The 14,028-nt window shown below is 35.4% G+C and overlaps 1 long non-coding RNA gene across 1 annotated transcript in view; it reads left to right on the top strand.

Moving 5' to 3' along the window:
- The window catches only part of LOC137644631 (uncharacterized), a 25,112-nt gene extending 11,319 nt beyond the window's left edge, over window positions 1-13,793 (top strand). Inside the window, exon 2 of the long non-coding RNA XR_011045168.1 lies at window positions 13,704-13,793. This is a non-coding gene — a long non-coding RNA (uncharacterized lncRNA). The remainder of the gene's footprint in view (window positions 1-13,703) is intronic.
- Window positions 13,794-14,028: the final 235 nt, after the last annotated feature.

Genomic DNA, 14,028 nt, shown 5'->3' with positions numbered 1-14,028 from the left:
TATATATATATATATATATGCGTATATATGCATATGTATATATATGTGTGTGTATGTTTGTGTATATATGTGTGTTTGTGTATATATGCATGCGTATATATGCATATGTATATGTGTGTATGTTTGTGTATATATGCATGTGTGTATATGTTTTCGTATATATGCATATGTGTATATATGTTTGCGTATATATGCATGTGTGTATATGTTTTCGTATATATGCATATGTGTATATATGTTTGCGTATATATGCATATGTGTATATATGTTTGCGTATATATGCATATGTGTATATATGTTTGCGTATATATGCATATGTGTATATATGTATGCGTATATATGCATATGTGTATATATGTATGCGTATATATGCATATGTATATGTGTATATATACATTTATATGTATGTGTATATATACATATGTATATATGTACGTGTATATATACATTTATATGTATGTGTATATATACATTTATATATATGTATGTGTATATATACATATGTATATATGTACGTGTATATATACATATGTATGTATGTGTATATATACATATGTATATACGTACGTGTATATATATACATATGTATATATGCATGTGTATATATGTACGTGTATATATATACATGTGTATATGTACGTGTATATATACATTATACATATGTATATATGTTTATATAAATATATATATATATATACATATATACACATTATATGATATGTATGTATGTGTGTGTGTAATATGCATATATGTATATGTATATATGTATGTAAATGTATGTGTATGTATATATTTGTGTATAAGTGCATATGTGTATGCATATATATGTATGTGTTTGTATATATATGTATTTATATGTATGTATGTATGTTTATGTATATATATGTATATACGTATGTATATATATGTATATACGTATGTATATATATGTAGGATATATACATATGTATATATATGTATGCAAATATGTATATGTATGTATATGTATTTGTTGTGTGAATATATGTATATGTGCATATATATTATATATGCATATACATATATGTATATATGCATACATATATATAATGTGTATATATATATAAATGTGTATATATATAAATATGTGTATATATATAAATGTGTATATATATATAAATACGTATATATGTAAATACATATATATAAATACGTATATATAAATATGTATATAAATATGTATATTACATGTATATATATATAAATATATATATATATATATATATATATATATATATATATATATATATATATATATATATAAATATATATATATAAATATAAATATATAAATATAAATTATATATATATAAATATAAATGTTATATAATATATATATATATATATGTATTTTATATGTAATGTACACGTATGTACAAGTGTATATATATATATATATATATATATATATAGATATACATACATACATAGATATACATACATACATAGATATACATACATACATAGATATATATATATATATATATATATATATACATATATAGATATACATATATAGATATACATACATACATATATATATATATATATATATATATATATATATATATATATATATATATATATATATATATACATACATACACACTTTCACTGCTCATTTCCTTCAGTTGTACATTGTCCCCATAGACCCATGAATACTTTCATCCTCAATTGTAGAGTTATAGCCGATCTACAGGTTATGTAGGGAAGATATTTCCCTTTGCAGGACAGTTGTATGCTGTATCGGAATTTTTTGTACGTTGTGAGTGTATCTTCCCCATCCTCCTCAAGAGGGAAGTATAAATGTATGTTTATGCAAAAGCATTTCTTTAAACTACCACGCATTTCAGAAACCATAACCTTTGATAGATATACTGTAGGTTTTTCCAAGACTTAATGTCGAGTGTTGGCAGAAACATATTTATCACTTGGGGCATGATATTCCCAGGTTGTTAGGAGGTTGCCAGAATAATCACTTCAGCACCATTCAATGATCTAAGTGCTTTGACATCCTGGATTTAAACTAGTTTGTTCGTAGGAACTTCCTCCTAATGGTAATTCTCCTATTAAAGGACAAATGTTTGTATTCATATTGGAATAAGTAACACCTTTTTAAGTTATTTGCATTTTTCCTAACTACACAAACCTTATCCTAGAAAGTTAACCAGTGGACACGGGTATGTGCAAACCCATTTTTCATATGAATGACCATGCATTCAGATACCATATCCTTACGTAGATACAAGTTCTTTAATGGCCCTCTACCATATAGTGTACTAGATAAGAACCTAGCAAAATACCAGCGACATCATGCCATGGTCGTTAGTAGGTTGACAGGAGTCATCACTTCTGCTCCTATGACAGGTCCAAGGGCATTGACAACCCGAGAATTAAATCGGCCATTTTGGTTATAATAACTTCCTCCCTCCAAAGGATAAGTCTCTTATCTAAGTACGAAGGTTTGCTTCCATATACTGTAGGTGTAAATTACTAGTCCTTTAAGTTCCATTTCAACTGCTAGTTGGGTGGCGGATAAATTTTGCCCACCCGACAGGCCACTGAGCAACCACTTTAACTTTGACGGCGATTGCCTGGCAATCTTCAACAGACGATCAATCTTACTTATTAAAGGACTCTAGTTTTTATAGTTAAAAAGTACAAATTGTTTAAAAATTTGCCATTTTACAAGCGCCATGTCTGGCCTTTCAGTCTCCCAATAATTGTTTCGCGTTGCTTTAGCAAAGGTCTAGCTGTCGTAAAAAGTTCGGCAGTTTTAAATTTATTTCCTCTGTAGAGGGATAAGTTTACAGGTTTTCCCCATTATATTTTAGGGATAGGAGTTTTTAAGAGGTCAATAACTATAAGTCTGTGGGTGAAGGAATTAGAAAATAAACGGGGAAATAAAAGAAAATAAAAAAAAAAACACCGAAGCTAAATCCTATGAATTAGGTTTTTTATTTTTCATGCAATGTCTAATTCACTTCTGGAAACCTATTCCAAGAAACGTGTTATACCTTGATTGCATATTCATCAGCTTAGGATGTACTGTTGGTTTAATTAATCCCGAGCGAGAACAGGTGTGATGTACGTTACATCAATTAAGAAGAGGCTGGAAAGGAAATCTGCCTCTTGGGGGAGGGCCTGGGGTAAGGGGACATGGGTTAGTCGGGGTTTGGAGGAAGTCTGCATCTCCTCGCTTCTAACCTCATAAAACGCTGGATATTGCTAGACTGCGCGTTTATTACAACAGACAGACCGCGGTTAGATTGCGTCGGGCTCCCATTTGCCCTGTCTTTCATTGGATTTTAATGAATGTGTGTCCTTCCACCGGCTGTATTATATTTAGTGAGTGTTCAGTGCGGTATAAATTCCACCGGCTGTATTATATTTAGTGAGTGTTCAGTGCGGTATAAATTCACCTTTGATTAATCTTTGCTGAGGCAACATACAATTCGCCACATCATACGACCAGGAATATCTTTCAAGAAAATCGTGCTTCCTTATGGCATAGGGTTAGTTATGAGAATGAGTTTCATTGGAATTAAATTTTCTACTTTAAAGTAACAACAAATTTAAATGACTCAAATCCAGATACTCATGGCAATATATATATATATATATATATATATATATATATATATATATATATATATATATAATGTGTGTGTATAAACACACATATACATATATACACACACATATATATAGAAAAAGTGTTTGAATTAAATTTAGTATCTCATAAAAATTTTTACTGTGCCAGGTTTAGTATAAGTAAAAAAAATATAGTGGATTTCTAGGTTCAGTTGTTTGTCTTGCATCTTTTCCTCTGACCACGTTTAAAAATGAATAGAATATCTTTTTATTTCACTTTATCGTTTGTATCTTAAAGCCTTGTATTTTATTGCTAGATTCGCTTCATTTGCCTTCCCCGGCAACACCTTTTTATTCCTTTCCTTCTTTTCACAGTTAATCCCGTCAGAGGTTCTCCATATTAATTTAGTAAAGATTCACTGTCCTGATATACTAGGTTTCCATTGACCATTAGAGAGCATACCCATTTAGAGTTACTGGACCAATGGCTCACCCCAATAACAATAAATAGTTTTTTATTTTTACTGAAATTTCCCCGATTTAGTTGATTATAAGAAACGAGAGGGCTAATGTATGTTTGCTACGAAAGATTTGCATATAAGGATGTAAATAAGAGACTTGCTTGGATATTAACTTTACCACCAACCCTGGTAATCACAGTATTCTAAGGATTTTTTTTGTTTTATTGATTCATATGTTTTTATCTATACATTAAAACCAAAAATCATCTTATTTTAGAAGTAGATGGGGTCGTGAAGGGACTAAAATTTATGGTTACGGTTAATGCAGTAGACTCTATTTGGTGTAAAGCATGTATGCCTCTCGGTAGATATATATTACTTCTGTATAGGTTTTAGTTTTTATTTTATTACCAATTGATAAGTTTCTCTAAAATTTTAATATATTTATAGTTTTATATATAAATATATATAATACGTTGCTTTAGTCCACTTCATGGGAAAGGCTTCAGGCATGCCCTTCCACATGCGTCTGTTCCTATGCCAGTCTACAGTATACCTGCAAAATTTCTTAGCTCGTCAATTCATCGTCTTCTCTTCCTTCCCTGGCTATTTTACAATCGCTGTGGACTTTTTATTGTCAGTTTATTATGCCATTGTCATTATACGTCCTGCCCCTGTCCATTTCTTATTCTTAGAATATCCTCTACTTCACTTTGCTCTCGTATGTAAGTTGCCCCTTTTTCTAAGTGTTATTCCCATCAATAATCTTGCCATAGCTCTTTAAGTTGTAACTAGCTTATGTCTATAGTTTTTAGTGGCATTTTATTTTCTAGCGAAACTGGAATTTGCTGTAATAACACGTGCTGCCTATTTTGGCATTTATTTTTTCTCTATCACCAGTGCAGGAACACCCAGGCATTATGACTTCCGTATCGATGGATAAGAATGAGAATACGATTTCATTGTTTACTTTAGGAAACTCGATTGTGGTTTACTACCGGCCGTTATTTTCCTTCGGTTTTGGCAGCATTTAATTTTTTTTTCCTATTTTACTTGGCTATTTAACCAATTGAAGAGCACCCACCTATATATGCCGAAGATTTAAAACAGCCAATTTTCCCCTTAACGTGTTTCAGTGAAAACTTCCAGCCTGACTACCATCACAAGAAGACTTATCCAAGAGATGCGTAGCCTACTATTTATTTCGAAATTATGTAATTTCATCGAAATTATTTCGGTATTTGATTGTTTAAAACTTTTCAAAATAAAGATCAACATGCTTGGCATGTTGGGTACTGTACATGACATCTCCTTGCCAGAACAGAGAAACAATTAAATTTTAATGTGAGAGATGTCCATTGGAGGGACATGATTAAATCATAGGTAATTGTGATACTTTAATTTTAGGCCATATATTTTTCAACTCTTTATCTTGTGTTAATTATGCTTTTTTTACCATAACATTTTGTTGTGCAAATTGTTATATATATATATATATATATATATATATATATATATATATATATATATATATATATATATATATGTATATATATATATATATATATATATATATATATATATATATATATATATATATATATATATATATATATATATATATATATATATAGATAGATAGATAGATAGAGTGTGGGTAAACTAAACGAGTTGTTTGCCTTAGTGTTCATAAGAGGAAATGGATGAAAATAGTTTAAGAAAAATTTGGTTAATTTATTTGGCTAGTAATTAGAGTATCTTTTATTTACCGATTTAATATATGTACAATATGTATATGTATGTATGTATGTATATTTATATATATATATATATATATATATATATATATATATATATATATATATATATATAATATAAAACTGTAATCTATTAATGTAAATTTGCTCCAAGCATACCGAAATAATCAGCTTTGAATAGAGTGCTTTCAATGACGTCACTGGGAATCGCCGGCGGCCATGCTGGAGGGCATACAAAGCGAAAACATGGCGGCTGCTACAGCGAATATGGACAATGAGAGCGACTTTGTCAAACAATTGTCAGGTGATGATAAGCGTTTTTACAAGCAGAAACTCGATCTAATTGATGGCCCAGATCCATACCAGATGCAGAATTCATTCAGTCAAAATATTGAGGATTTTCCCAGTATTTCATACATTGATATGGTGAACTACTTGGTACTGTCGGCCAACCCAGAACATGAGTGGGCATACATTTCCATTGAATAATCTGCTTCCAGAATTTGTTGTTTTTCCCTTTAATGCTTTTAAGTCCAAAATTAGATAAACACTGGGCCGATGAAGAGAGTGTTTATCATTATAATGCTAATATTGATCATTTAGCCTAACCTTGTCTATGATAATTTTTTATTGTCAAAATGTATGTATATAAAAGTTTTGCATTATTATGTCAAATCTTTATCAGTTCATGCCTAACCATTGTGTTTGTGTTTGGTTACAAATGCTATAATTTCTTATATACATATAAACATATGATGGACAAACTCTATTGTAATGCTCTTGGATGATCGTTTTGCCTCCTTGCAATTAAATGCGCAACTTTAATTATTTTTTCGATGTTTCATATACTGTATAAGCTGAAGACCCCTTCGGATTAAACCAGCTTTCAGATATTATTATTATTTATAATCAATGTTTATCCATCACATAGGCCTGTATGTCTGCACAATTTAATACACAAATTAAAATAAATATAAATATACACTTATATATAGGCATGAGCACCTTGGCGAAAGAGAAACCTAGGTAAGTAGCCTTTGTTAATATAGCCAATATGGGCGATTTTGATTTTTGTTTTGTAAATCTGAGATGCCCCTTTTGATGTTTAAAAATTGAGATGCCCCCTCCCCCACACACACTACACACTGAACTGACGAGGATACTTTTGAAGTCACCCATGCGATCGGATATAGCATGTTTACACAGGAATAATGATACTTTTAGGGCCTAGCCAAGACTGACCTGATATGAAATGATCAGAACAGATACGTGCCCAGGGTAGTGAGGATTCACGTAGATCAGCCCGTGATATTCTGGTCAACCACAAGTCACGTCTGCACTTGGATAATTCTTCTGTATCTTTGTCCTGATTCTGAATAACTGCCGGTATGCGGTAGAAACTCTTGTCATCTCTTCGTCCTCAATTCCCACAGCCAACAATAGCGCAAAAACTGGGCATTGTGTGAATGTGAATGTGATGAAATGGCTAAATATTCAACAGTTCAACCATAGCTATTCACTGAACGCGTCTTTGTATGCCCTCCAAGATGGCGGACCGGAAGTTTGATGACGTGTATTGAAAGGACTCTATAGTTTGTGGAAACGGTTGTTAGAGAAATTCTCCAAATGTCATTGTGAACTGCCTGTTCTTACAGGAACAAGTGTTTCGGAGGTCTCGTACCTTTTACTGTCATTGGTCTCGTAGCAGCCACTCCACTTGATTTAGTATTGTCTGGATGTACGTAGTGAGTAGGTGTCTGTCCATGGGTACTGTGTAGGCCACTAATCACCGTTAGATATTTTACTGGCATCGATGTTTTACCATTTCGTCGAAGCATTCGATTCGACTTTTTTTTTTTTTTTTTTTTTTCCATTCGGTTGACTTGGCTGCATGTGTTAACCTCGAGTTATATTGATGTTTCCCGTATGGACATGAAAATTTCAGGAGAGTAACTTCATTCCTGGATCGTGGTTTCCAGGAGATTGCCTTCGTGTCTGTGGGCGAAGATTCGAGAAACCACCCCCTTTACCATGAACTTGCTTTTGAGAGTTTTGACCCTTTTATTCAGTCGACAATGAAAGACCGCTTATGTGAACGTCGGTTGGTAAGTTTGTGGATACCGTCCATATACACCTGTTATTATTATTTAAATATAATTATTAAAATGCTTTAAAGCCTCGCATTCAGTCTCCTGATATGAATCATGCGTTCTTGTTCATGGCGTGGGTAACGTAACGTATTTGGAAACCCGACCAGGATCTGAATAGGCTTCAGGATAATTGAGCAAAACAGGTTGGGATTAGTAGGTTATTTAATTTTGTTGCTATATGCTAACCAACCATGAACGAGTCTTGACTGAGAGACTTCGATGTCGAGAGATTTCTGTCGTCCACACCGGGGTTGATGTTTTTCAGTGTAAACGAGAGAAACTGTTAATTGCTAATTATCTAACATAGGTTTTATTACTGATGTGTAAAAGAATTGTGATTAGGAATTTTATAGATATCCCAAGAAGGGAGTTATTAAAGTTTGTAGGAGTTAACGTGAGGCTGGTTTATAAGTGTTCTTGAAAGGAAACTAAAAGGCATTTGCTTTACTGTAGTCTATTTTTTTTAGCTGTGCATGATTGCACCGACTCACAGGGGGTGCCCTTTTAGCTAGGAAAGGTTCCTGATACCTGATTGGTCGGAAGTATTTTTGTCCGAACACCTTCATTGTTCTCAAATAATTACCAAGTAATGTGAATCAAAACTTTTTTATTAACCTATATTTCTCCATCAGATATGTTTTGTCAATAAGCAATGTGAAAGAATAAATATAAGGTATCGTCATGGTAAGTCTAAATTTAATAACTCAATCCGCCGAAGTCAACGACAGCTGATTATTTTCGGATGCACGCTTTGTAATTTTGTAATTTTTCACATATTTGAACACAAATTGGGATAAATTACTCTCGGCATAAGTTAAAAATGTCATTAAAAACTTTCTTTGAATACCAGAATTCACCAAGAACATGTAATTAATAAAACCCGATATTTGTGAAAACTTATGGGGAGGTAAAAGAACAGCCTGTAGGGGCCTGGCAGGAAAACAATCCCTTCTGACTGTCACAGACGTAGTTTTTATTTCGTAATATAGTTCGGCCTATTCCTTTCAGTTTATATAGTCTTACATTGTCTCTCACCTAATATTTAAATATTTTTACCCGATATCCGCCACAAAACACAAGATTTAAGGAAAAATAATTGTTACTTTACGGCTGGAGCTTACTTAAACAATACAAGAATATGGTACTCAACTTTCCAGAAGAAGGTGAGGCCGAAGATTGCGACATGATGCAGAAAATAAGCGAAAACTGGGAAAACACAACTCCTAGGATGCGCTACAGAAGTGGAATGGATTTGGCGCGGACGGATGTGACGTCGGCCAATATGGCGGCCATTTGTTTACATCGCTAGGTACCATAACAGTAGCGTAGGAGGAGAAGTTTTGGAACGGCTCCTCCCATAATTGCCACTCTACCCCCTCGAAGCGTAAACGCTATGTGGGGTGCAGATAGCTATGTGGCGTGTCAAGCATACGTCCCGTTAGTATAAGATATCCCTTATGGGTACTTGCGCCAGAAGTTAGAATTCTGTGAAACCTTTAGTTTAATTCTCTGGGAATATCTACTGTAGTCAAATATACCCTAGGAAGCTGCTGAAGGAACCTTCCATCAGGACGTCATGGCTATCTCACCCAAAAAATTTTTCGCTTCGCTCAAAATCCGTTATATAGGTGGCTGGGTACCCGTAGTCATCCTCTACCCTGTCTAAGTAGGGTTGCCACCTCGCACCAAAAGTTTTTAATTTGCTACCTTTCAGCTTAGTCGAAAGAATGCCCATAATAAATAACTTCAGGTTTGTATTAGTTAGGGAAAAATGCAAATTACGTACACAATTTGTCATATTTATTGTATCCATCATTGACTATCTAATATGTAAAGTTAATACTTAACTTTAGTTATTAATCAACCTTCCAATAACAGCTACTTTATTCTACTGCTACAGATAATACTGCTATTACAAATCAACTAATAATGAATTGGGTCAGCAGTATTTGCCAGAACAATAATGGTTATCAAATTAGATTTAGGCAATGATACAATATTGTACAAGATGTATCGAGGATCTTCTCTTCACCTCTCTCACTCCACAACTCCTAAAATACAAATGGCTTCCATATTTCCTCAATATTGGAGTACCCGGGGAAGGGGTAATTCTACCCCCCCCCCCCCCCCAACAACCCTTCCATTGGAAGCATCTTCTGAGATTCTCCCAAGGAAAATATTAGAAATTATACAGTTTGCACGAGCGTGCCCACTTATGTGCGCGTGTACTCAAGACATAAATGTTGCAGTGTGTAAAATATGATAACTCAATTTGTAATAAGTTTAAGTGTTTGCTGAGGTTGGACAAGGCTCTGCCCATTTCCTTGAAAATAGTGAACAGAGCAACCCTTTGTTTTGTCATGGTAACACTAGAGACCTCTGAACAATTCCCCAAGTGTCAGTAGACTTTTGAATCTAAGTGTACGTCCAGAACCCCATCGTGAAAGGATGAAGTTCCAGGACATTGTCTACCCTACAGCACCTGACTCCAGTCTTGTGCTGGTGGAAACTGAGAATCCTGAGACTGATGTAGAATTATCAAGACCTTTGCACATTTTTGTCCAATGGGAGCCACCATGATGCCTTCGAATTGGAAGGGTGATATCCATCGATCAGCACTTCAGCCCCCCGTTAACATTTTTCAGCTGGCCCCTTTGCTGTGGTTGGTTCTTGTTTGTGGCTTTGATCAGGACCAATTCCTAGGTCTCCAGTCCAAGGAATTCCTTACTCCAGTCAATCGAATAAAATCCTGCCCTGTGCTCTCTCAATGGATGTTCTACATGCTAGAAGAGTCAGACCCATCTCTGCCCTTCGATTCAGCAATACAGCAATGATAGTCTGGGACCCTGGTGGAAAGACTCTAGCACGAGGGCATATGAAAACCGGTTCCATGGCTACCCTCATATACTACAAAGTCATGACCCAGGAAGAAATATACAAACTTGGTCCTCTCAGGCACAGACTGTAACCTTTTTAGTGGAGCAGCCAGCTAACCAGTGGGACACTGGGACCTAAATGAAGTGATGAAAGAGAACTATCTCAAAGTTATCAGATAGTTTTCCATAACTTTAGTCGACTCTTCCTGGGGCAGAAATCAACTGAAGCCTGGAGACCAGTCATCATCCTCTCCCCAGACATCGTTCAAGATGAAGACGAAAAGTATCGCACTGTTTCCCACCACTTATTGATCTTCTATCTATTTTACAGAAAGTATCTATGCTTTGTCTTCGGGAATAGTGTACCAGTTGAAGCCCTTGTGCTTTGGAGTGGTTTTCTAGTGTATTCTCTTGTGCCTATACAAACTGGATTCACCTCTTGTGGTATCTCAACCTATTGCCAGGAGGTATTTGCTCCAGGATCGAGGCAAATTAGTCACAATCCAAGAATCATTACTGGGGAGGGAAAGTAGTCTTATGGCCAAGCAGTGGCTGGAATAGTGTGCTGACAGACACTTTGGGCAATCATATCAATTCAGGGCTAAGAACTTCTAGATCAGTATTGGCAAAATTTTCTGGGATACTGTATTTTTTGTTGAAGCTCATTCCGCAGGGCTGTCTTCACCAGCGATTGCTTCAGTGGTTTTTGAATCGTTGCTAATCAGAAACCAGTGCTAGCCCCCTTCCATCTGGTTCCAGTTAATCAAGTATAGGATGATCATCTACTATTGGCTGAATGACAAGAACTTCATTAGATAAGCTTCACAACTCCCAACCCTCAGACACGTTGCTATGTATTGACGCATCCAAGGATGGTTGGAGTACACACCTGAGGAACCAGACCACCTCGGGGACGTGGACCACGGAAGAAAGCACTAGCACGTCGACCTGCTGGAATTGAAAGCAGTGCTACTAGCATTTCAAGTTGATCATTTTATATGAATATTCTAGCTCACTCTCTCAATTGCCTGGGTTTATTTGTAGGATTGGAGAGGTCTCTATATCTATGAGTGGTGGAAATGCTTCTTGCTCTTTGGGGATCACCATCAAGTGAACTGTTTTTCCTGGTTGAATGAGAAACTTCCATCAGCAGTCTTCAGGCACACCTATCAAAACACCCCAGGAACAGTCTGAATGCATAAGCCTTTTGGCCCTATTGCCTGATTTGCTGACTCCTCAACTGATTAACATCAGTCCTCAAGTTGTTCCTTGTGGTTCCAAAGGGCAACACACCAATTGTCGTCTGATTTTCTGATACTTATCTGTGATGTATTGAGAGAACTGCCCATCTTCTGTGATGTGATATAGAAAGGATATTTCTCCACTCAGTGCCTCCATGCATTATATGGTGGTTTTCCTCTTCTACCATTGTCAAAAGAAGCTCCAGTCAGTCTCCTGTCCCTCATTTGGGAAGAAATTAGCTAGGTTCATGAGGATCTTGGCTCCTTTGGGAAGTAGAGGCCCGAGTGGCATGTCATTCTAGTCCTCGGGTCTCTCGAGCGGTCCCTGAACGAGTCCTTTAGACGAGTGTCGAAAAAGGATCTGAGCCCTGACTAGCTGCACACCATCTTTGGCATAGCATATAGGTAAACTGCATGACATTTCTTATATCACGAGTCCTTCCTCAACTGTAGAATGTCACTCGCCTTTGATCTAGAGTATCTGCCCAAGACCCAGAATCCAGCCGCTCACAACTACTACAGGTTCAAAGCCGCCGCCTTCTCTTTACAAGAAGTAACAAGTGAGGTTCAGGATGATTTGCTTCTCTGTCCTGTGAAGACCATGATGCTACCTAGAGAACCCAGGGCTCCAATGCAGAGCACAAGTGATGATATCCAAGAACATTTTAATTTTGGCTTTGTGAGGCGATCAGACTTGCTGATAAAACGAGAGGATGTAAGAACCATTCTGGGCTTGAGTGCATGAAGTCAAGATATCAGATCTACCCTAACTTTCAGGAAGGACCTGTCAGCGGCGCAATTCTTAAATGACCGCGAATCTTCGCTGCCCACTACCCATGGAAGTACACCCGCTGGCCCTTCATAACTTTATCCTTGGTCCAATAGTATATACTCTATTATGTTTAAGAACCTAGCTCCCTCACGTGACAAAGAAGCACCTTGTTCAAGATAGCGGTCATGATGTATGTCTTGAAGAAGAGGTAAACATGACTGGCTTTTTTTTTCCTTATTTCTTACGCTCCCTTCAGGTGCAGCAGTCTGTATGTGCTGGACTGGAGATTAGAAGTAGTTGAGTGCCGAAGAAGGAGGGCTTTCATACAATAGTATGCAAGCTCATATCTCGTAATGACTGTACATTGAGACATTTTGTTATGGATGTACAATAGGTTCTTCCATGGCTTCCTGCCGGTCACATTTTAGGAACTTAGCCTGAAACCTGTGACATTTGATCATCGAGAGGTTGGCAGGAGTAATCACTTCATCACCATTTTTTGTGGGAATATTTCCCGGGTCATAAATTCTTTTTATAGAAAGTACACCAGTCTGTATTGTCAGTGTTGTTTTATTAGCCAGTATAAAGATGTGAACAAAAGTTTTGTAACAATCACATTTCAAACTTCAAATTTGTCAATTTTTATGATACAAACCATGTAACTTTAACAATGGATACAAGAAAACTTTTCTTATTTTAGTCATTAATATTAAATAAGTAAAAATAGAAATAAAATTTGTAATGAAAACTTTTTCTTTTTCTGTAATGTCATATTTTTGTCTTTATTCTCCTCGGTGTCATCACTCATAATTTTTTTTTGTTTCTGTTTAACAGACAATGGATTGATATGAGGAAAAGGGCCAAAGCTGTCTCCCACATCATCAGTTGAATTAGGGTTTAATCTTTCCTGAACAGAGGATAATCCCTATACATCAGAGGTAGTGTAAACAGGTATGGTATAACCCTGAACTCTGACATTACTTTGGTCTATAAATAATATTTAGCCTTTAGTGTGGTGGGGAGGCACTTGGTATATACTGTGCGGCAATTTATTGAGTGTGTCCTGAGAAGCATTTACTATAGATATCGCATACTCGTACATGACGGGAATGTAACATTTATTTTATTTACCATCCCAAACAATTTCAATGACTTGCCT

This window comes from Palaemon carinicauda, chromosome 1 (assembly GCF_036898095.1).
Source record: "Palaemon carinicauda isolate YSFRI2023 chromosome 1, ASM3689809v2, whole genome shotgun sequence".
NCBI classification, from domain to species: domain Eukaryota; kingdom Metazoa; phylum Arthropoda; class Malacostraca; order Decapoda; family Palaemonidae; genus Palaemon; species Palaemon carinicauda.
This window is presented reverse-complemented; position numbering and strand designations above follow the sequence as displayed.